We start from the raw sequence: 24,711 nt of genomic DNA, 5'->3' as shown, positions 1-24,711 counted from the left end.
TAATTAAAATAATACATTAAAATTAAATGAATGAATGAATGAATGAATGAATGAATGAATGAATGAATGAATGCATGAATGAATGAATGAATGAATGAATGAATGAATGAATGAAGCCTGCACAATGTAGGCTACTCATCGTTCGTGCCACGAATTAAGCCACACCTTCTTTATCGTCTCATTGTTATGACTCAGTATTGCAAAAATAAGCTTTTCTGAACACCATTCATCTCTTCGATGCTGACTATGGATGATAAATCCTTCAAAGGGATTAGGGCATAGGCCCTTACAAATGGCAAGCAGCGATAGAATGTATTACGGTTTAATAATGTAACTTTGCCTCTATCTGCTGGTCAAACCTTAGTATAGCAACCAACTAAGCCTCTGTATGCTAACATTATTTTCAGGTCCGTAATAAAATATGTTCCAAGTAACAATTACATTTTAAGTTATGAATGAACATTTATTTGAAATCATGTCGCTGACAGGTACCTGCATGGTGCAAAAGAACAGGATCGAACAGGTTTAGCTTTCAATATTTAGATATTCTTATTTATTTTGTTTGTGTAGAGTTAAGCCCGCAAGATGAAAACATAAAGAATTTCAAAATGAATTCAATGTTATTTTATTTTGGCAAACCTATTTTAGCCTGACTGGCAGGCTGATCAGGCCTGAATCAGTGAACAACATGAGTGTTTCTGACACTTTTTAATTAGTTTTTAATCTTAGTTTGTTTTATTTTGGTTGGCAACGCGGTGGCACAGTAGGTGCTGTCACCTCATAGCAAGAAGGTCGCTGGTTCGAGTTTCGGCTGGGTCAGTTGGCATTTCTGTGTAGAGTTTACATGTTCTCCCTGTGTTCGCGTGGGTTTCCTCCGGGTGTTCTGGTTTTCCCCGCAGTACAAAGACATGTGGTACAGGTGAATTGGGTAGGCTAAACTGTTCATAGTGTATGAGTGTGTATGAATGTTTCACAGAGATTGCAGATGGGAGGGCATCCGCTGCGTAAAACATATCGTGCTTATATAATTAATGGGGTAAATTACAACAACAGGACCAGTAGTTTTTATAATAGAATATCTAATTTATGTTGCTTCCCATATGTCATCTGGGTATCTTGGAGAAGGTCTTTGATATGTTCAGTCATAATGAGACCATCTTTGGTGCATCAAAAATAAAAGCCTTAGCGATTTGGAAAAATAAATGTCCACTTGACCTTCTCCAGCCTATGGGATCAGAGGTGGTGAGCTGGTCTGTTGTCTACTTCTGCAGGAGGTTAACGTGGTACAGCTGGTCAGTTTTTTTTTCTAGGCTGGCAAGTTACTGGTTCTGCTAGCACTGTATACGAGGCCAGGAACTTGCAGACAGTATTTGGTACTAAAACCCAGAACTCATGACTCAGTCTCTGGGTTGGCATTCCAGTGGTTGAGTGGTAGTGGCACTGTTGGGTTTGCTGCACCAGATGTTCCCAGTCTAATGGTGTGGTGTGATCGATCCACTCTCGTATATGTTTAACAAATTTCAACCCTGATTGATGGGCTGCAGGATGTTGCTCCCAGGTTTGATTTGCCACATCCAGGAGGTTGCAGGGCATCCAGCCAAAGAGGATCTCGAATGGGGTAAAGCCACAAAGTAAAGGACTACACCAGCCTCCAGGCCAAGCTCTAGGTCTGCCCACTTTACTGCCAGGGCCTCCTTTTCCACCGTGGCATAGCTTCTCTCTGCTAGGGACAAGATTGAATGCTTCTCACCTTCCTAGACCTTTGACAGGACAGCTTCAAGTCCTGTATCAGCGGTATCAATTAGAGGCATTAGATCTCTCTCTCATGGAAAGTTGTGTCTCAGAATTTTACCCAGCCTGTGTGGCTTATGTAGCCTGTGGTTGATGAGCCACAGCTGGTGCCAATCAGCCTGGGAGGAGTGGGTCCAGGTGTTTCTTGTCTATTTCCAGGATGGCGCTGATGATTCCGGGTCCCACTTCTGTCAGCTAAGAACAGGGGCTACAACTGAGGCTACAATTTGCACAGGCTTACTAAAATTGGACAATAGAAGAAAAAAGTATTGATTTTTGCTGCAACATTCGGATAGTAGGGTCAGAATTTGGCATCAACAACATGGAAGCATGCATCTATCCTGCCTTGTATCAACGTTTCAGGCTGGTAGTGGTGTTTTAATGGTGTGGGGAATATATTCAGGCATACTTTGGGCCCATGGAGTACCGGTGGAATTCCAGGAGTTTTCGGGGAGACAGAACAATACAGGAGATGGCCGGAAAAAATGGGAGTGTTGGCAGGTATGCTGTACCTAAGCCATGGATTCTCAGTCTTTTTTTATATATAATAATATATTATTAATATAATTTATATATAATATATATTATTTACAACAGGGAGAGGTGAAAAGATTGCTAAACCTGTCACATTGAACTAGACATATAGAATCCCTGCTGAAAAGTCCAGCTTAAACCAGACTAGGCTGGTTGGCTGGTTTTAGCTGGTTGACCAGCCTGGTTTTAGAGGGTTTTTGGCCATTTCCAGGCTGGTTTCCGGACATTTCTAGCCTGGTCTTAGCTGGTCAGGCTGGAAAATGACCAGCTAAATCCAGCTAAAACCAGCTTGACCAGCCTGTTTTAAGCTGGCTGGTTTTGGCTGGGCTCCCAGTCTGGCAAGGCTGGTCAAGCTGGTTTTAGCTGGTCATCTCCCAGCCTGACCAGGCTGGAAACGGCTGGAAACCAGCCGGGAAATGGCCAAAACCCCTCTAAAACCAGCCTGGCTGACCAGCTAAAACCAGCCAACCAGCCTAGGCTGGTTTAAGCTGTTTTTTAGGGATATTGCAGAGAAATGTAAAATACAGTAAATACACTAAATACAAAACTGTTTAAACACATGGATCTTATCACATGAACCTCATGTTTGGTGTAGCGAGTGTTGTAAAACACTTGCAGGACATTAATTTGGATGTGAGTACAACAAAGTATTCACATAAAAATAAACAGAGCACACATAGTTTGTAAATCATCAACCGACTTAAAATACCCATCAGACACAATTATTTATTTATTTATTTTTTTTAATAGATGGTGGAATGTTCTTCTCAGCTGGACCAGTGATCAGTGCGAAAACGGAGTAGATGAGAAATGTAGGGAAGAAGAGACCGTTGATAATAAGGTGAGGGTGCCCTCTGCTGGTCAGAAGATTGAAACACGGAGTTTGTCTCTGTGATGCTAACACACATGCCATCCTATTTTTGAATTACAATAACTTGCCTGTATATAAAACTTTTGAATAAATCATACTAGAACATTCAAATATGCTTTTGTGGGTTTTAAGCGAAATCTAAAGACACTTTTCTAAAACCTAAAATATTAATAAGGAAAAAAGAAAAATCACTTTTCGAGATTCCTAAACCCCAGGGCAGATGATGCATTTACAACATCACAAACATGAGGTAAATGTTTAGGCAGAACAATTAAATACAGCACATGTTGAGATTGAATGGAAATGGATGAACAGATGGAAAGGAAATGGAAAGCAAAGTATTCCCTGGCTTTTAGTTTTCAGTAGTTGCTGTAGAGCAGGGATGTCTAAACTCGGTCCTGGAGGGCTGGTGTCCTGCTGAGTTTAGTTGCAACTTGCTTCAACACACCCGCCAGGAAGTTTCTAGTAGATCTATTAAAAGTTTGATTAGCTGGTTCAGGTGTGTTTAATTAGGGTTGGAGCTAAACTCTCCAGGACACCAGTCCTCCAGGACCAAGTGTGGACACCCCTGCTGGAGAGTGTCAAAATGAGATGTGTGTCAAAATGATGACAAAAACACAAACAGTGAGAATATGTTTTATTTATAGTAATATAATTATTTTAAATGTTTTGGCAAATGTCACTCCTTATAAACCATAACCATAAGATTTAGCAATAAACAAGTTTTTCTTTCAATTCTGCACTTGGAGTTTTATGCTCTTGTTGTTTCTTCCCTGCTTAGCATATCAGTAAGTGTTGGCAGTGAAGCAAGGTGGCCGTAACACTTCTTTCCCTCTGGCTAAGTTTCCTTGTTTAACTAGGGTAATGTTATATGTTGACAATATTTCGCACATTATCAACAATAAGCATGGGTAACATTAAATAACTTAACTCTTATTAAGTCAAACACAGCGACAATAAAACTTAACATCATCTTCACACAGGTGCTATAAAGTATTCACTGCTCTCTACTCCCTGAGCATGAAACATCTGATAAAGCAGACTTCACTGACAATCACTCATTTGATTTAATTCTGTTTGATTCTGTATTCAGATTTTGGTTTTAATAATCAAAAGCAGTCAAAACTGTCAACGCAGTAAATAAATCAGCAAACTGTCATCACAAAAACATTGCTAGAATGAAATGCTTTGTTTTTAGTGAGGACTTGAAACATGCTTTTATCACCAGCAGGCTGGATTACTGTAATGGACTCCTAAAATGTAATCACCTTCCCAAAAAGACAGACTGTTGCAGATTATCCAGGATTCTGAACAGAACCAGAAAATCAGAGCAGATCACACCTGTCCTTTAAAGTATTATTGCTTGTTAATATACCCCTAAATGGCCTAGGACCTCAATATATTACAGATATGCTCACTGAATACAAACCTAACAGATCACACAGATCAATAGGGTTGAGTAAATTAGATTTTCTAAGAGTTCAGTCAAAGCAGAGTGAATCCGCTTTCAGCTACTACTGCTGGAATCAGCTTCCAGAAATGATCAGATGTGCTCCAACTGTAGGCACATTAAACCCAAGACTTAAGGCACCTATTTAGCTGTGCTTTTTCTAAATGTGTACTGTTTCAACAGATGCCACTATTTGTGTCAATCATTTAATTTCTTTCTTTGTCTTATTTCTTACACCTATTGTATTTGATCACTCTTTTAATCTTCTTGTTTTTGTAAAGCATTTTGAATTACCATTGTATAAAAAGTGCTATATAAATAAAGTTGCTTTGACTTTAAATGCGCTTCAACTTTTTTATTTTTATTTTACAGAATGGCTATGACAGGCTCACGCAGATAATGAAATGCACTTAAGATGATGAAATTTAATTTACTTTCAAATTTGAAATACATATAAGCCTAAAAACATAACAACTCATTTTAATGAGCATAATAAAAACATATACACTCAACAAAAACTTTTTTTTTGCAACTTATTATTGTTTTAACTTTTTCATGAACTGACCTCAACAATATAAAATGTATTATTATGTACAAAATAGGCCTATTCATCTCAAATAATGTGCACATATTTTTCTAAATCTGTCTTAGTGAGCACTTCTCCTTTGCCAAAAGAATCCATTCATGAGGTGTGGAATATCAAGATGCTGAATAGCATGATTATTGCACAAGTGTGCCTTAGGCTGGCCACAATAAAGCAACATCTGGATGCTGCCTTTATGATGAAAGCTGAGATTGCATCACTTAGCGATGCAGTGTCAGACATAATGCACTCAAATGGAGCGAGTGACGTCACTGTGATAGGTAGGGTTAGGGGTGGGGTTAGGTGAGCCCATTAAAAACCACTTGATGCAGCCCAGATTGCACTGCATCAGATATGCATCCAGACCTCTCTCCAATAAAGGGCCAATCTAAAATGTGCAGTTTTGATGTATTGGGGCTCCAGGGGTGGAGGTCAGAAAACCAGTCAGGTCGGCGCCAGTGATTTAGTGGTTAGTGCGTCGACACATGCACTTCGATGCTCACGGCGACCCGAGTTCAATTCTGCCTCGCGCTCCTATGCCGATCCTTCCCTTCTCTCTGCTCCCCATGCTTTCCTATCAATTTTCTCAACTGTCCTATCGAATGAAGGTGAAAACCCCTAAAAATAAATTCATAACAAAAAAAAAAAGAAAACTAGTCAGTATTTGGTGGGACCACTGTTTGCCTTATGCAGTGTAAATATCTCCTTTGCAGAGCCTGCGTAATGTTGGTTCAACTTTCATCAACGGCTGTACGAAGTTTGCTTGACATAGGCATGCTGTCCTATAGGCTGATCCAGAGCATCCAAAACATGCTCAATGGGTGACATTTGCAGTGAGCAGGCCATGCAAGAACTGTGATGTTTTAAGCCTCCAGAAAATTCAATATCATGCTGCAACACGAGGTGATTTTTCATGGATGAATGGCACATCAATGGGCCTCTCAGTAGCTCTGTGCATTCAAAATGTCATCAATAACACAGAGCTGTGTTCATTGTCCATAACAAAACCTACCCATACTATAACCTCACCACCAACACGGGACACTTTATTCACTTCCCTTCAACTTTGACACCAGAAAATTGCTTAACCACACAACATATGCTGTCTGGTATCTAGTGAAAACTGAGATTCCACTGTGAAGAGAGTACCTCTCCAAAGTGTCAGACGTCATCAACAGTAGCATTTGCCCTCTCAAGTAAGTTATATGACAACAGACTGCAGTCACTTCGAGATGAGTATAACAAGCATGCAGATAAGCTTTACTGAGACAGTTTCTGACAGTTTGTGCAGAAATTCTTTGCTTATGCAAACCGATTGTTGTAACAGCTGTCTTCAGGTGGCTGGTCTCAGATGATCTTGGAGGTGAAGGTGCAATAATCTGCAACAACAGCTCTTGTACAGCCTCCTCACCCTTCTGTATTACCCCATCCACATAGAGTGACAGCTGATCAATAAACACACTACAGTTTTACAAATATTCAAATGTTGGGCAAAATAAGTACTAATGAGGCTTTTTTAGGCAAGTAAGCTACTAAGCAGTTCATTTATAAGGATAGTGCCTATTTTAAATATTTATTGTTAGATGAAGCCAGGAAACCATGATAACATTTAACATCTTTTCTTGTGCACAGCAGACAGTTCACATAACTTTACATGATGGATTTTTCTTTCTGCCATATCGCTGTTGTACATGCGCAATAGCGGGCTTAGGAACAGAGAATTTAAAGTGACAGAACACATATTCTACATCCTCCTTCTTTAACTTTGACAGTTTCTTCTTAACAAAAGATTATTGCATAGCAAACTAATCCAAAATTTCAGTTTTTTGAGAAATGTCTCTAAAATGTAAACTGAGCTTAGAGATAAGCTATAAGACTTTTAACAGCTCAGATTTTAAGCATTAATTAAACAACTTCTATACATTTAGTATTGTTACTCAGCGATTGAGTGTTTTCTCCCTCTCATCTCAGTCCATGTATTTTGGGTTTGGTTTGCAAAGACGACCAACTCTGGTCATTCTACATTTGTAATTTCTGAGATAGAGCTCATCGGCATCCGTCAGCCTGTTATACTGAGCAGAGCAAAGACAGTTGACGTTCCGCCACAAGATGGCGACAGAGACTGCATAATAAGCCCTTAGAAGAGAAAAACTCAGCATAATTTCAAACTACAGCTGATCAAATCATTATATGGTAAAACAAGCAAGTGACTTTCTATGTCGATCTCTCTCTTTTGTATGTTGTAGTGCTGTATTTATACTATAGTCTGTTGATGTTTCTGGTGTGTTTCTTGTAGTGTTTGCTTTACTTTGGCCTTTTGGGGGGTTAATTATTTTGATATTCCGACTGCAACAGAAAAATACTGGGAATGTCTCATGCTGTTCAGCCTCAATCTTAAAATGTGAGCAAAATCAACTGTTTTATTATAACTTTAGACATTATGTTATAGAATCATTCAAATACTAGGTCTACTGTTCTGATGTCAGCTGTAGATGTGTAGATGTAAATAAATGGCAGAAGAAAGTAGTTCCTCATACAAAATAATTTTTAGACTCTCCTTGTTTGATTTTCACTTTTATATGATTATGCCATCGAACTGTTGTATAGACGCAATGTCATCACTTGTATAAAATGGTGCAATTGATATTATTATTATTATAAAAGTCTTGTATGTGGCGAGGCAGTGGCGCAGTAGGTAGTGCTGTCGCCTCACAGCAAGAAGGTGGCTGGGTCGCTTGTTCGAACCTCGGCTCAGTTGGCGTTTCTGTGTGGAGTTTGCATGTTCTCTTGCCTTCGCGTGTGTTTCCTCCAGGTGGTCCGGTTTCACCCACAGTCCAAAGACATGCAGTACAGGTGAATTGGGTAGGCTAAATTGTCTGTAGTGTGTGTGTGAATGTTTGTGTGGATGTTTCCCAGAGATGGGTTGCGGCTGGAAGGGCATCCGCTATGTAAAAACTTGCTGGATAAGTTGGTGGTTCATTCCGCTGTGGCCACCCAGGATTAATATATATATATATATATATATATATATATATATATATATATATATATATATATATATATATATATATATATATATATATATATATGTGTGTGTGTGTGTGTGTGTGTATGTATATAAACTAATATTCTTCAATTAAAGGCTTTCTTTTAATTAATAACATTTATTAGTTCGATTGTTTATGAAATTATGATGTTGAAGCTCGTTCGCAGGTGTATTTTCACCACTCCTTCATTTGCCTGATTCAGATTTGTTAACCAAATTTAGATTTCACTGAACAATGATGCAAAATCGCATTGAATTGTTTTCTGTTTATGTGGCTACACAACAGTTTTTAGGACTTTTAAGATTATTTTGTAAACATTTAACATTTTAAAAGTGAGCAACACATTTATTTTGCCAAAATATTATTTTTCCGTTTTGGTGACCAATCTTATTTAATGGAGGACAAGCAAATGTTTATTTAGTTGCTGTGTTTTTATTTTAGTGGGGCAGAAGGAAACTTAGATGGAGATGCCAGGACTTTTGTGGGGCCACATGTTGGCTGTGCGAGTCGACTACAACTGAATCAATAGAGCTCTCGAATCGGAGTCGATCCAACATCGGAATCGATTCTTGTTGTAGACACTTAACAGAAAGCAGTCTTCCACCCACTATTTTGGCAGTGATCGGAACGCAGTTTCTTGCTTTTGTCCTATTCAGCATTATGCAGGTTATTTAAAAAAAAAAGTTTATGTAGTTTTTTATGAAGCCACATAGGCGATAGGCCTAACTAACACTCGTTTAAAGAAACTTCAAATCACTGTATCACCCGACAATTAAAATAAAATTGATTGATTAATTAATTACAGAATGTATTTCTTTATTTAAATTCTGAATGATAATAATCGACAAAGGCTGCTCTTGATTTTATTGCTTTAAAATTGCATGGGTAACATCAACTTAATGTGTTTTGTTTAACTTGGTGTCTAAGTCAGCCTACTATTTTGGTCTATTATATTGCTTGTTTTAATAAAGGGATTAAGCAAAAATATCAGGGTTGAAAATGAGCTGTGTAATAATGACTGCAGTTGGGTTGTTCTTCACCTTGCTTTAGTTTAGCCATGTGAATGAAGGGTGTCGGTGGGAGTCCGCGCCGCTTTAGCAACTCCCATTTCCGGGTAGACCCGCAGTATGAGGAATGCTGACGTCAGTGTCAGCTGTTTTACACAACATTATCTCATGCCGGTAGGACGTACCTTCACAACAACATAGAATGTGATGAAAAGAGGCAAGTTGTCCTCCTGTGCGTCGACAACTGCATATCAACTAAGCATTAGATCGGGAGCAAGGGTTAGCACAACGCAGCCAAGGCTCTTCACTCCAGTGGTGGATTTTCCACGCCCAGCTGTAATCGCCTTCTCTCGGATGAAATCGTACAGCCAGCCGTTCAGATAAGGTGTGTGTGGTTTCATTCTCGCCGCGCGCAGTTTTCTCTTGTTCTTGTTATCAGTGTTGAAATGTGTTTAAACTGTTTGCTTGGGATTTGCTCATGTGAGTTGATGAGGTTTGACTTTGTTTACATTCTCAGGTCTTTCTACAGATAGCCTAACAGTGGCAAATGTTTCTCACCTAACGTTACATAGATTCGGAAAAACTTAAACCGCATAGACGCATTTCACGTAATCTTCACTGTAATTTTCTTATTAACTGTTTTTTTTCAATGTCTATAAATCTTTATTAAAAATTACATTTTAAGATAGTATAAATATGTCTTTACATAGAAATTTAAATAAGGACATGCTGAACATATCCATTTAAATGTATCAATACAGTCTATGTTAGTAATTTACATGTTCTTTTAGCAGTTGAGCAATTCCAGCGTTATGGATGTGACATTTGCAGTAAAAACCCAAAACATAAATGCACATAGAAAGAAAGTATATGTTAACATTATATTAAATCATCTGTTTATCTTTTCCAGAACAACTAACCACAGAGTTGTAGGACTAGAAAAAATATAATCTGTAAACATGTTTTGTACTTTGATAAGGAAAATAAACATGCTTTATGGATGTGACCAAAAAAGTATGCAAGTTCACAGTATACAACATGCTATGGAAAATTCTGTGAATTAAAACACACAACCCAAAAGAAATAATCATAATCAAAAAGATAAAATATTGATCTCTATAGGACAAAAATAATCGACTTTATTTTATTTAATATTTTTGCAATTATGAGGAAAAAGTGTTGTTATGGATGTGACATATCTCTGTTATGGATGGGACTGATGTGAAATTGGCACTTGTTTGACTTTGGTAAATAAAATATTATAGTTTGAAAACATTGACAGATAATTTTTTGAGTATTTGTAAAGTACTGTAAAATACTTGCTTGAACAAAATGCTTAGAAACGTTTTCTGTATTTTGGCAGAAACTTGGAATGGAAATGCTCAGTTACACTGTCATTTTTAATAAAACCCCCATAAACAAATTTAACACAAACCACATTAGAATTTAACAGGAATTGAAAAATAAAAAGAAAAAAAAAAGGAAAATTAGTCCATGATTTACTCACTAATATAGCTGGATCAGTCTGTTTGAGTGCGTCTCAATCATCTCCCTTAACCACAAGGTTTTGAATTAGTGTACACAAATCAGACACTGGTAAGGACAGTTAGGACCTTGGTTCACTACATATTGGGACACTGAGCGTGACATGAGAATGTCCTCATTTTCCAACATCAAAACTAGAATTTTTAGAATACACTACCTGTCAAAAGTTTGGGGTCAGTTTTAAATTTTATTTTTATTGATTTTATTTAATAATTTAAATAAAACACTCTGTTTATCAAGGTGACATTTATTAAATGTATAAATAAATCATTAAATAGTTATTTAATAAATATTTATTTATTACTTGTTGTATGTAGTTACAAATAAAAAAATTGCACCGGTAGTGTATATAGATTTTTTAAAAGTACACTCTAAAAAAATAACTATGATGGCATATGTTTGGCATTAGGGCTGTACAATATTGGAATAAAAATCACAATGCAATATTTTGCTTTTTTGTAATATATATTGTGATATAAAATAAATTTTATTAGATGGATTAAATATCTAAATGTATTATTTTTAAATGGTAGGGGTGATTTCATAGAGGAGAGCATCTGCATAAATTATTCTAAACTAGTTATAATTTCATTTAAAATTAAATCCCATTTTTTTAAGAAAAAAAAGCATACAAATTAGAAAAAAAAGTGCTTTATCTATTTCCTAATAAGTGTTGTTGACAGTCTAAATGTTGATTAAATGTTATTATTTGCCTAAATGCTTTAAACTTACTTGAAATATTTAACTGAAAAAAAAAAAAACTGATAAACTTTAAACCCAAAATGGTTAACAATAACCCATACTTGACACTGAAGATTCTGCGATGTGACTATGCACATTGTAATATTAATGCTTAAACGATATATTGTGCAGCCATATATGGCAGTTCAACTGTTTGTCTTGGTGTATTAATCATAATTTTGGAGACTATTCTTGTTTTGGTTGGACACACACAGAGACACTTATTTGACCCAAAGTACAGCAAAAAAATGCTAGCAATTCCGGAGTTATGGATGTGACATTTGCAGTAAAATCTCAAAACATAAATTCACAGAGAAATTATAAGTTAACATTTTATTGAAACATCTGTTTATATTTTCCAAAACAACTAACCATAGAGTAAAGGGAGCAGAAAAATATTAATCTGTAAACATTTTTTATTTTTAAATGAGGAAAACAAACATGCCTTGTGGATGTGATCAAAAAAGTATGCGAATTTACAGTATACAAAATACGATATAGAAATTCTGTGAATTAAACTGCACAACCCAAAAGAAACTATGCTAGTCAAAAGGATAAGAGCTAGCTCACTATACAACCAAAATGATTAATTTTCTTTGACATTTTTTGCGTTTATGAGGAAAAAGCTCCGTTATGCATCTGACAGATGTAAACTTGACACTTGTGTGATTTTGGTAAATCAAATATAATAATTTGAAAGCATTAACAAAGACTATTTTTAAAGCACTGTAAAATACACAAAAATGCTTAAACAGTTTTGATATTTTGATGAAAACTTAATTTTTTTTCATGGCAAGATTGACATTTGCATGGAATTGCTTGTACACTTTTAAAATATGTTTATTTATTATTTAAAATAGCCTGTTATATTTTCCTGTGATTACTACTACTATAATAATAATAATAATAATAATAATTATTATTATTATAATGATAATAAGAAGATAATGAATTAGGGATTCACTGATCGATCGGCCAGAGATTGGTATTGGCTGATAATCACATTTGAGCACGAACTCTCATATATTATAACAAGTTTGTTTATAGGTTTACAATCTAGGTTATACATCCACAGCGCTACAACATATGAGCAATGTTTCCAAATTTCATTTTTAGCATTTTTAAAATGTAAAAAAAAAAGTTTTATCTGTTATTTATTTGTAAAGCTTCTTCTGACCATTACATGTATGCAACGTCCTTAATTTATTCGCTTAGGTTTGGCGAGATCTCATACATACAGTAGAGGAAAAATGTGTTTATGCAATATCAAAGTTATTAAGCTTGAAGCATTAGAATTGGTACTTGGTATCGACTGATTAAAATTACAAGGAATCGGTACTCAGTATTACTCAGTCTGAGTATTAATCGGTACTCAGTAGCTTGCAAAAATATTGATTGAAGCATCCCTAATAATATTAAACATTTCTTGAACAGCAAATCAGCATATTATAAAGTTTTCCAAAGGATTATGTAACTGGAGTAATGATTATTAAAATCCAGCTTTAAAATCCCAGGAATAAATTACACTTTACAGTACATTCATATTGAAAATAGTTATTTTAAATGAAAATGTTTCACAATGTTAGTGTTTTTGTTGTACTTAGGATAAAAAAAATGCAGGCCTAGTGAGCAAAAGAGACTTAAAAAAATCTACTCTTATAGACATACAACATTTTTTGCAGTATTGCTTCCTAATAAACTTTTATCATTTGTATTTTAATATGCAATTCTCTCCTAATAAAGAGTGTAGTTTATTTAACACATCTTTCGAAACAAGGATGATTTTTCTATAACATTGTCAATAATAATAATAAGAAGAATTGATAATGTCAACTGAAACAACACAAAACAATTGATGTAATTTCAGTATGCCGGCAATGTGGCCTTCTTGTTTGTGTGATAAGAACATTTCAAGCAGACGATCAAGCATTTTCCCAGCGTTTTAATAATCTGAAGGTCAGAAACAAGTAATGATGGACTTTTTGCAATTTGACACTCCTCACTATAAAACAACTGATGTGACGAGAACCATGAGGCCAGTAATGATCTCTCATAATCATTAATGATATGAGTTATTGCAACACACAGGTTGCTTATAGATATCTTTTAGTCTAGTCTCTGATGTAAATAATGACCATGCTGACTAACTCTTTGATATGGCTTAAATGATAAGAAGACGGTTAGGAATGTTTTTTGTTTAAAGTGTTAAATAATTACTTATATCAGCTACTAGTTAGTAGGCTTCTACAGGTTGGCTTGCTGTTCTACATAACATTCTGATTAATTTGCTCGATATAATTACTATGTGTTCCCTGTGAACTCTTCTCTCTGTTGTTCTTGGCTTTCTCCGATATCTGATCTCCATAGATAATTCATGGTTTGACCTCTCTGGCAGGGTTTGTGACGCTTGGGTGTGGTTTGTGCATTAGTCTGGGCAAGCCAGAGGGAATCTGCATGGTGAAGAACGTCCTTGTGATTTTTTTTTTTTTAATGCCCTACTGTTTTGGCAGCCTATTTGCTTTCATAAAACCAGTGGGCTGTGCATAACTAGCAGTTTAGTTTTCATACTGTAAGTAGTTTGATGAGAGATACTCGTATGAAAGGTATTTAGCATGCTAATAGCTAATGTATGAATCTGCTAGCACATAAATTCATAGAATATCTCCTGATTTCAGTGAAATAACAGTAATGTGCAGTGAAATTCATGTGTTTCATTCATATTTCTTTAAGTACATTGCTATATCTGCTCAGCTGATTGGAAAGATATCTCAACGTACACTTACTGGCCACTTTATTAGGTACACTTTGCTATTATAATATTGGACCTTGTGCCTTCATATTTGTGACCTATATAATGTGACAAAGATTCAACAAGGTGCTGGAAACGTTTCTTTTGAGATTTTAGTCCATATTGACTTGGTTACATCTAGAATTTGCGGCATTTGTTGGTTGCATATACATGGTGTGAATTTCCCATTTTTCAACATCCCAAAGTTGCTCTATATTGCAAGGTTTCCCACACATAGAATTTACTTGGGTGGGCTGCCCAGGTATATTAATGGATGCCCAAATGTATTTAGAAAAACATTTTTTTTACTATTGTTAACATCCTTTTACATTTTTTTTTTTGTATCTGCCCAAAATAGCCAAAAATCCATGATCGATTAAAAAATCTTCTCTCGTTTACCCTGTTTGTTCTGTGTGCGTGATGTCAGCACTCTCACCAGGCCCTTATTAAGTATTTGGAGGCCCCTGGGCACAATGTCTTGTAGCCCGCCTAACTGGCCGCACTCCTATAGTTGAATTAAAAAAAGATTAATATCATATTTTTTAATAAAATTAATCTGTAATGTACTGCCGGCATTTTCAAAATAAATAATATAAAGTATATATTTCTAGTCTACAAAGATTTAACTTGTTTTTAAAGCATTTAAAGCACATTTTGAAAAAAAAAAACAATACAACTATTGAAAATTAATACATTTAATATACGTGTTCAGGTTCACTGAAGCAGTACTAAAATTGATATTAAAAGGTATTTTTATTGTGTAGCCTTATAAACTTATAATGCATATGATTTAAATATAACACCTCTCCAATCCAGTTCAGTTCTATAAATCTCAGTATTCCAGAATGCACACACTTATTAATGATTCCGACTTGTCTTCCTTGTGAAGAGTATGCAAAATCTGATATGTAGTAAGGGAAAAAGAAGAATAAGTTCATTAGACGCTGAATTCGAAACAGGTTCAAGATCGATCGTGGCAACATGATTGTGTCAAAACATGTTGCCATGCATTTTACGAGCCACGCCACTCACAATGCTGTTATCGGCTCTATTTAGTTATGTTGTCTCTGTTAATCAAATGGTGATGGGCGAGATCACTCAACTAGCTCATTCCAACGAGGTATGACATTTGCACTTAGCCTGAATAGATACTACAACATCCCCGTATGTGTTTTTGCATTATCTTTTTACTTAGGCCTACTTTCGCTTGGCTTTGCAGCTGAAAGTGAGAGAAACATTAAATAATATATATATATATATATATTTTAAATCTAAACGACTTAGAAAATCCTAAAATGACAAGTCTAAACATTACACCATTAGTAATGGTTGATCAACTCATTTGTTTTATATTTAAATAATCTACACATTTTTATCTTGTAAATGTTATAATTTTTTAGAGAAATTGTCTGTTTTTATTCCCTTTTCTGTTATTTATTTCTCATTTCATGATTATGACTATAATGATAATGAGTTTGCTTTGAACTTGAAAGAACGAGAAGCAGATTTTACCTGTCAGTGTGTGCACATGCCTCCTGAATAGCATAAAAGTAAGAGAAATAGTGGATTTCTTTTTTATTTTAAGAGCCTTTTTTACTTTAACACTGAAAAAAAAAACAGTGTATAACAGTTTCATAATAATCAAAATTATTGTTAAAAAATAAATTAGGTTTTGTTTTTTTGCATAAAGTTAACTATTTGTGTGAGGTGGGTAAAATGATGTGTTTAAATCCTTCTACCACCTCAAGTATACTTCAAACCTGTGGGAAGCACTGTATTGGAATGAGATTTGGTGATTGGAGGACTTTCGAGTATTTGGGTCATGTTCTAGAAACTGAGTTTTGTGACATACTGCATTATGAAGTAGTCATCACAAGATTGATACACTGTTCACATTAAAGGATGGACATGGTCAACCACTCTGTGGTTTTTAAACAATCAGTTGTTACCAAGGGGCCAAAAGCATCTTAATAAATTTCTCCCCACACAGCAAGGCAGGATGCATCCATTTTTCCCTACCATAATACTGCAGTCTTAAGAACATTCTGCAAATTTAAGTTCATATAATTAATTAATAGTAACAAGTTATTAATTTGAGTTGACTTTATTGTTAATGGTAGCAGAACCAAAACTACATTAAATTGAACTGCGTGTCTGTTTGAGCCTGGGTGAAGGTGGTTCAAGGATCTGTTGAGTCAAAGCATCTTTGTCCTTAGAAAATAGGCTTTCTGTGGCCATGTGTCCAGCTATTCTCCAGGATGTCCCAAAGCTTCTGTTTTTCACCTGTTGAGTTGATTAAAACAGCAGTTCCCAATGAATGTGTGTAATTGGTATGCTTTAGAACAGCTTGAGATATTTAGAATGGTATATAACTTTAGATCTTCCAGTTTGCAAAGGATATGAATAATCTTAGACAAGCCACTTTTCGCTCAAATGTTAATTAATATTTAGAAATGTCTCTTGTACATCATTTTATCATCTTAAGGAGAAGCCTGTCTTTTTCCCGATTAAAAAAAATAGCTTGCTGGTTGAATAAATGTAACTTTAAGTGACTTGGTAAGTTTGTATTTAAATGCAATAGCATATATAAAGTAGGCTTGCTTTATAACATGTGTTGATTTATTATGATTTATTCTCTTTTAACTTTTATTAATTTACTTGAATTTTCCAGATTTGTAAATGACTTTTTATATTAAGCCACAATTTCTACATCCCCAATTTTAAAAAGGTTAGGACATTAAAGTAAAATGGAATAAGTTAACGTGATTTGTAAAAATGTGATTTGTTAACTCTTTCCAAAAAGATTAGGGATGTGGGGGGAATCATTACAATATCATTACAATAACTATCGTTTCAGCATAGATATTGTAATGAACATATAGTATCCTATTCATCAAAACCTAGAAATGTTGCTTGGACCTCATACATATATAGGCTGTATGTCATCATATTCATTTTTGATCAATTTTGAAATAAATGTTGCGTAAACATATGACATTTGATTCCTCTGCGTACCACTAGAAGGAAGCCCTCGCACCTCTAATAATACATGTACCACAGTTTGAGAACCACTATTCTACATGATTTATACAGTAAATAATCTATAAATTGTCATAAAGTATTAATTCCCTAATAACATATTATAATAACTAATTATGTAAATTAGCGCTGTATGATTTTGTAAAAATCTAACGTTGCAATATTTTGTTATACTGTAATATATTTTCCAACATGTATACAATTACACATTAACTTGAATAGCTCTATTTGAAAATAATTCGTAATTTTAGATTGATAAAGATGATTCTGTATAGAAGTGTATCTGCATAAAATATAATAAACTAATTAAAAGTTACAATTGAAACAAACTGTGCTTTATCGTTTTCCAAATCTACCAGTATTTAGTTAAAGTAATTAAAAAATAAAACTAAAATTAATAGTATTAATCATTATTAAAAGTACAATTCTTATGCCCGAATGCATTGAAATCTTCATACAGTCACAGGCCTCAAAAACACATGCAAATGTTAAATTATAATACAAACTCATGATTTTATTTGCGATGTGACTATTGCACATGATTATATTGCGATATCAATGCAGAAGCTATATTGTGCAGCCATATATGGAAGTTCAACTGTTTTCTTATTGTGTATTTAGAAAGTTTATTAATCATAATCAAAATTCATGTGGTAATTACCAAAACAGGTGGAAGACATGCATTTCAACTGTCTACTTTAATTAATTATTTGCTAATATTATTAGCTCATTATATTTTGACTGTTGTTGAGGCACATCAGAACTAATGAATTACTTAATTTACCTAAACAATTAAAGTTTTGTGACTAAATCATACGTAGGTTGTACCGTTAAGCTGGCTCAATTTCTGTCAGCATTGTGTTTTTAAATGTTGGGCCCTATCTTTTGACTGAATAATGCACAGATTAGTAGGCCTGCCTGATATCCATGTTTTGTTGTACGACATATTGCACCAAAATATATTGATATCGTAATGTGAAAATCTTGACAAAAAAGTATCAAGTTCAGTTTCAGTTTATTTGTCCCATTGGAAATCTTAGTGGAATTATAGTTGTAATGTGGAGACTAATGAGAGAATAATGTAATTTTCAAGTGTAGTAAACCATTTGAAGAAAATATTCCATTTGTAGTTTTATCAAAGATTATATGTATTTAACTTTTTATTCAGTGACAACTACTGCATGCAGTGTTAATATTTACATTTGACTCACGCCAAAATAAATATATATAAAAAAAAATGCTGTCTATTTCATTTATGCTGATTAAATGTTCTATGAAATCATCCAGAACAATATAAAATTATGAATTCTTTACAAATAGAGCCGTTCAAGTTCAATTATATTTATATCACAATATATATATTCTTTGACATTGCAATGTTAGTTTTATTTTCAATATTGTGCAGCCTACATAATTTAAAAACTAAGTTGTAAACTAAACCTATTGTCAATTTTTACTTATGCTGTGCTGGGTGGATGGGGGGGTAGGGGGAATGTAATTTAATGCAGTGTGCCAATTTTTGCTTTGGCATACAGTTGACCGGAAGCGCTTAACCCAGGTTACTTGCAAATTCAAAGTCCTATTAGCATGCTTCGGCATATACCCTATTCTAAGTTGGTGATTTCATAATCAGCCCAGCCATGTATGGATTAGATATTGTAGTTTTGTTGTTGTTTTTGGGGCTGTTATACATAAATTTCAAAACATAAGAACAAGTTTCCCACTTATATTTTTGCAAAACTCCGGGAATTTTTAATGCTGTGTATAACTTCACAGCTGACATTATATCTAGAAAAGTTAAGTCAAGTGAATATGGTTTATTACAGGGGATTAGCCTGATAATAAACAAATGCTGTTATTTTGCATTGCTGTTTAATTATTTCTGGTCAAACTGATTTTCGCTAGCAGCATTTTGGTGTGCATATAAAATCTTATTAAAGAACCAGTTCATTCAAACATGTCAAGACATTCATGTGAACGGATATAAGATGATTTTTTTTGTTACAAGATGATCAACAGATGAGAATCTGACACCAGTTTCTTATAAAAATGTATCTTTGTAGTTCCATATGGTTGACAAACATTTTTGTATTACCACATTTTCATAGTCTAAAGATACAGACCCATTTTTGTAGCCGTTTTTAATGTGACTTGTTTGTTTAGTTCAGTCAAAGTACTTTGCTGCACATTGTCTGTATTGTCTGGCAGTTTGTTCAAAACAGGTGTGCTGAAATAGTCAATTCATAAAGGCAGCAAAGGAAAATACAAAGGAAAAAGTGTGTTAATACCTGCACAGGACTTTAAAGTGGTTTTTTAATATTGCATGTGCTTTGTTTGCACAGCATTCCATCGACTATCAAAAGACTATAGCAAGGGCCTTTTCTTTGTTCATGTTTTCACTAGAACATTCTCTGCATCAAGAAATTTAAGATTGTATTGTGATGGAAGAAACCGTAATCACTGCCATGTTTACATTACTACTGGCTAATGTGATTTAAGCAAAAGATAAGCACACTATGTAGCAGACTAGGATGAACCTGAAAGTCTAAGTTGATTTGATGTCAAAACAAGACAATTATATATTTTTTGTCTCAGTGTCAGATTAAATTTACAAATGTAATTCATACAAAAAGAGAACTACAAAATTTGAATGTCTAGACTTAGATTTTTACTTTTATCTTAAAACAAATTAGTTAATTAATACATTTGTTTTTCTAAATAATGAGGATTTTGGGTAACACTTTACAATATGGGTGCATTAATATGCATTTATTAAAACTGAAATTATGCACAGATAATCATTAGTTAGTATAACTCATAATATGCATTAAACCATTTATTAATGATTACTGTGAGCAACCAATGAACATTCTACATCAGTGGAGTTCTCAAACTTTTTTCATCAATTACCACCTCAGAAAAAAATATTCTCTCCAAGAACCACCATAATGAGCAGTCTTGAAATACATAGTGTAGTAGGCCCAGTAAAGCAGCTACAGCTTTGCACAGTGCAAAACAATGCAGATTAATTCCTATTATTAAGAATATTTATTGTTTACAGCCACTTTAAATATTATAGATTGTTTGAACATTAACACTGTACTGTGCTTGTAATTTAAAAAACAAAAACTAACAAAATTAAATGTCAACCTTTTAAATTAAAATGTGCTTTTAAAATTTAATTAACAATGGTAAGCTACTATTCTTAAAAAAAAAAAAAAAATACATTTTATTTAAAGACGCCTTTCTAGCAACTCAAGGACACCGTAAAATCAACAAGAGCAATAAAACAACAGGAGAAATTATAAAATATACACAGCATTAGTGCAGAAAATTACGTATTTAAAGCCATCTTAAATAATTGAGTTTTGAGTCTTGATTTGAATAGTGTGAGGGAGTCAATGTTTCTAATGGCAGTTGGTAATGAGTTCCAAAGCAGTGGAGCAAAGCGGCTAAATGCTTTGTTGCCCACAGTCGAAAAAAGAGAAGAGGGAACAGACAAGTGGAGGGAGGAAGAAGATTGCAGGGTGCGAGAAGGAGCAGAAATATGGATGAGGGCAGACAAATATGGAAGGGCAAGATTGTGGATGGCTTTGACTGTTAAAATCAACATTGTAAAGTCAATTTTAAAACGAACAGGTAACCAATGAAGCTGCTGCAGGACAGGGGTGATGTGATGAGAAGAAGGTTATGGCGATGATACGGGCAGCTGAGTTCTGGACCAACTGAATCTTATGGAGGGATTTATGAGTGAGACCAAAGAGAAGAGAGTTCCAGTAATCTTAACGAGATGTGACAAGGCTATGGATGAGAACAGCAGTGGCATGAGGGGTAGGAGAAGGGCGGAGATGGTTAATGTTGCGTAGGTGGAGGTAAGCAGACCGGGTGATGTTATTGATGTGAGAATCAACAGATAGGGTGCTGTCAAGGATGACACCCAGACTCTTAACCTGTTTACAGGGATAGGAATAGTCGTCAATTGAAAGAGAAAAGCTGTCAGTTTTGGAGAGTGTTGATTTGGTAACAGCTGTATGAAATCCATATGTTTACATTCATATAATTATTAATTACCTGTTTTAAATGGTCTATCTCTGAAAGTGAGAGGGATGTAACCCCCGTCCCCCCCGGTTGCTAAGCCCCTGATTGAGGCACATCAGAACTATCGAATTACTCAATGTGCCTTAACAATTCAAGTTTTGCAATTGAATCATGTGTAGGTTGCACCGTTGTGACTGAATAATGACAGGTTGGTAGGCCTGCCTGATAACTATATTTTATTGTACGATATATTGCACCAAAATATATTGCGATAAACAATACTATTATAGTCATTCCAAGACCAATTTATGCCACTCGTTATATAATGCCAGAATTACAATATAATATCATCACAATGCATGTATACTCTTCCAAAGAACACATCATTTTTTATTCTTAAGCATATTTAATTTAATTATTGTCATTTTAATAATTAGGCATTAGATTTAGTGGGCTCTATTTTGACGTGCAAAACGCAGGGTGCAAACGCTTTCAGGGCGTGTCAGGACGTGTTTTTGCTAATTTAAGGACGGGAAATCTGCCTTGCGCCGCGGCACATGTTCTAAAAGGGTTGAGTTTATTTTCTTAATGAGTTATAGGTGTGTTTTGAGAATAAACCAATTAGAATCTTATCTCCCATTCTCTTTAAGAGTCAGCTGCGTCGCGCCAAGAGCGCATTCGCCATTTACAGGACGCAAAGTAAGTCTAAGTGGAAAAAATGAGCATTTCACAAGCAAACAGTTAACAGTTTTTTTTTACAGAACACTGTTAAACAGAGCATCTACTGCGTGAGAATGAGAGATAATGGATCACTTTCGCTCTTGGATAGGGAAACCTTTACGCACAGACATCAATTAGTCTATAAATAAATACTTTTGTTTGTTAAGCGCAAATATTCATTTCAAAACTATTTCTAAATTCAGTTCTAATTTCCAGCAAACGAATAAATGAATAATTATAGCAAAATGTGCTCTAAAACCTGAGTTATATCCTAAAACACATACTGTGCCCCATATGGTCTAAAACCTGACAGGTGGGAAAATCTAAGCTTGTTTTTAATAAAACAAATATAAATATGGATATAATAAATAATACTGCTAATAATAATAACATTATACAAAAGCCAATTGTTATGAATGAACTGAAAAAGCCTCCCGAGATGAAGAAGACATAAAAGCAGTGATTTTTCATATTTATGCAGGCTAGAAAATAATATGTTTTGTAATATTTTAATCCTTTATATTTCTATTCTATATCTATTCTTATTATATCCTATATATATCCTTAATATTTACATTTGTTCATATGTAAAGATATTTGCCTATTGCTCTCTTGTGCGTATTAAGCAGTGCGTAAGCGAGGTGCAACTTTGCGCCGGAGTTTAGACCGGGTTAGTTTTGGTCTAATGAAAAATCCATTATAGATTCTCAAAATAGCAACGCGCCAGCGGTCCGCCTCAGAACGCCTCCCTTTTTAGACCAGAATGCCAATGGACGCAAAAATGAGCGCTAATGCATTTGCTATTGAAAGAGCGTAGCGCAACGCCTCAAAACGACTCTTGCGCCAAGCTGAAACTACCAAAAGACTACTGCGCCACGCCTTGCGCCACACTGCGCCGGGTGTATGATAGGGCCCAGAATGTGAAAACGCACATCCTAAATAAATGATAATAAATGTTACTCCCACATCAAAATATACTGTAGTGTTTTTTTAACAATACTGACACTGACACCTCCAATAGAGATACAGAATTTGCACGATCGGCTAAATGTTGCTAGAATTGTTTTTTATGTATGGGTGATATATATTGCATCACCAAAAATGAGGTCATGTCCATGATCTGTTGTGCGATAAGTCTAAATGTTGGTTATTGTAAAACAGGCCTAGAGGTTAGTGCATGCTCTAATAGCCCCCCTTCCCCTTACCTAATATTCAAGTAGATATATGATAACCTATGATATAGACTAAAGTTAAAGTTTCATCACTGAGCGTAGTATTTTTGTCATTTAACACAACTTCTGTATTCTGTATTGATATCATTTACTACACTTAGTTGAACTATATTTAACATAAGCTAGACAAGAACTTTAGCATCTGATTTATATATTTACATTTCAGGTAAATTAGTATTTGGCTCTTACAAAGTGCTGTGTTTTACCTTCATTCCATGGGTGCGTCAACTATCTACAGTACACCAAACTGTTCCATCCTTTTAGTAGACTTTTATCTATTGAGAAACTTTGATGTTATTTCTTAGAAGCAAGACAGAGAGTTTAAAACATCTGCTGAAAACAAGTAAACTAACATATAGTCGACTGAAAAATGCTGATTTTCAAGGATCTTTAACCATTTTTGTATGCTTGTGTGTTTTATGTATTTTTTAGTCCACTATATATTGGTTTACTTGTTTTCAGGAGTTTTGAAGTCTTTTTTTTTTTCTTCTTAAAAATAGCCCATGTGCAGTTTTGTATTGAATTTGTGATGAATAGCCTCTGGGATAATGTGAATTTTAAGTGTGTGTGATCATCTTGTGACTGTAAGATAATGGAACCTGAAGGGTGAGATGTGTTGACTACTACGAATGATTTTTAGACTGTTCTGTGGTAACTCATATTTACATTGATACCTGTGTCATAAGAGACTCCTTTTTTTTACTTGTTTTTCTGTTTGTTTTTTTTCTATTTTCCTGGATATGTTATTTTCTCTTCTTTATTATTGATTATGAGGTTATGAAACAATCCCTATTATCACTTTCTTTTCTGTCTGCATTAGGAAAGCCTTTAAAGTGGTCACAAGAAATCAATTTTGGCTTCATGCTTTAAAATTTTAGAGATCCTGGAAATGTTCTGCAAGTTTCTCAACTTAAAGCATCCTCATTCTAAAAAAAAAAGCAACAACACTGCAAAGGTCAATGTTGAATCAGGAAATTGAGCATTGTGGAAATTTCAAGTCACACTTAAAGTTGGAATAAAGTTTTTGTTTGAACGTCAACAGATGCCTTTTATACAAGATGCCACAAGAGTGGGGATGATGATACTGTAACCCCAGGAATGGCTTTGTTCTTTGTTAAAGCTGATATCAGCTGTTGACGACTTTATTAAGTTCTTTTGATCACTGAATAAATTTAGTACTGTTACTGACCACTGACCATGACCTGTTTTTGTGTTGTTTAGAGCATATTCGTTCTTCAGATTTGAAAAGAAATTAAGAAGTTGCGTCAAGGCGATTAGGTCCTTGTGAGAATTCTCGCATAGGGACTGATTGTCTGTACTGGTGG

At 34.7% G+C, this 24,711-nt stretch overlaps 1 protein-coding gene across 1 annotated transcript in view; it reads left to right on the top strand.

Annotated features, from left to right (window-relative positions):
- The first annotated feature begins 9,400 nt into the window (after positions 1-9,400).
- ccser2b (coiled-coil serine-rich protein 2b) overlaps positions 9,401-24,711 on the top strand; it is a 137,506-nt gene continuing 122,195 nt past the window's right edge. The window contains 1 exon segment of the mRNA XM_087275978.1: positions 9,401-9,668. The gene's annotated coding sequence lies outside the window, so the exon portion shown is untranslated.

This window comes from Danio rerio, chromosome 12 (genome assembly GCF_052040795.2).
Source record: "Danio rerio strain M-AB ecotype USA chromosome 12, GRCz13ab, whole genome shotgun sequence".
Taxonomy (NCBI): Eukaryota; Metazoa; Chordata; class Actinopteri; order Cypriniformes; family Danionidae; genus Danio; species Danio rerio.
The sequence above is the reverse complement of the archived record's forward strand: the minus strand, read 5'-3'. Positions and strand labels throughout refer to the sequence as shown.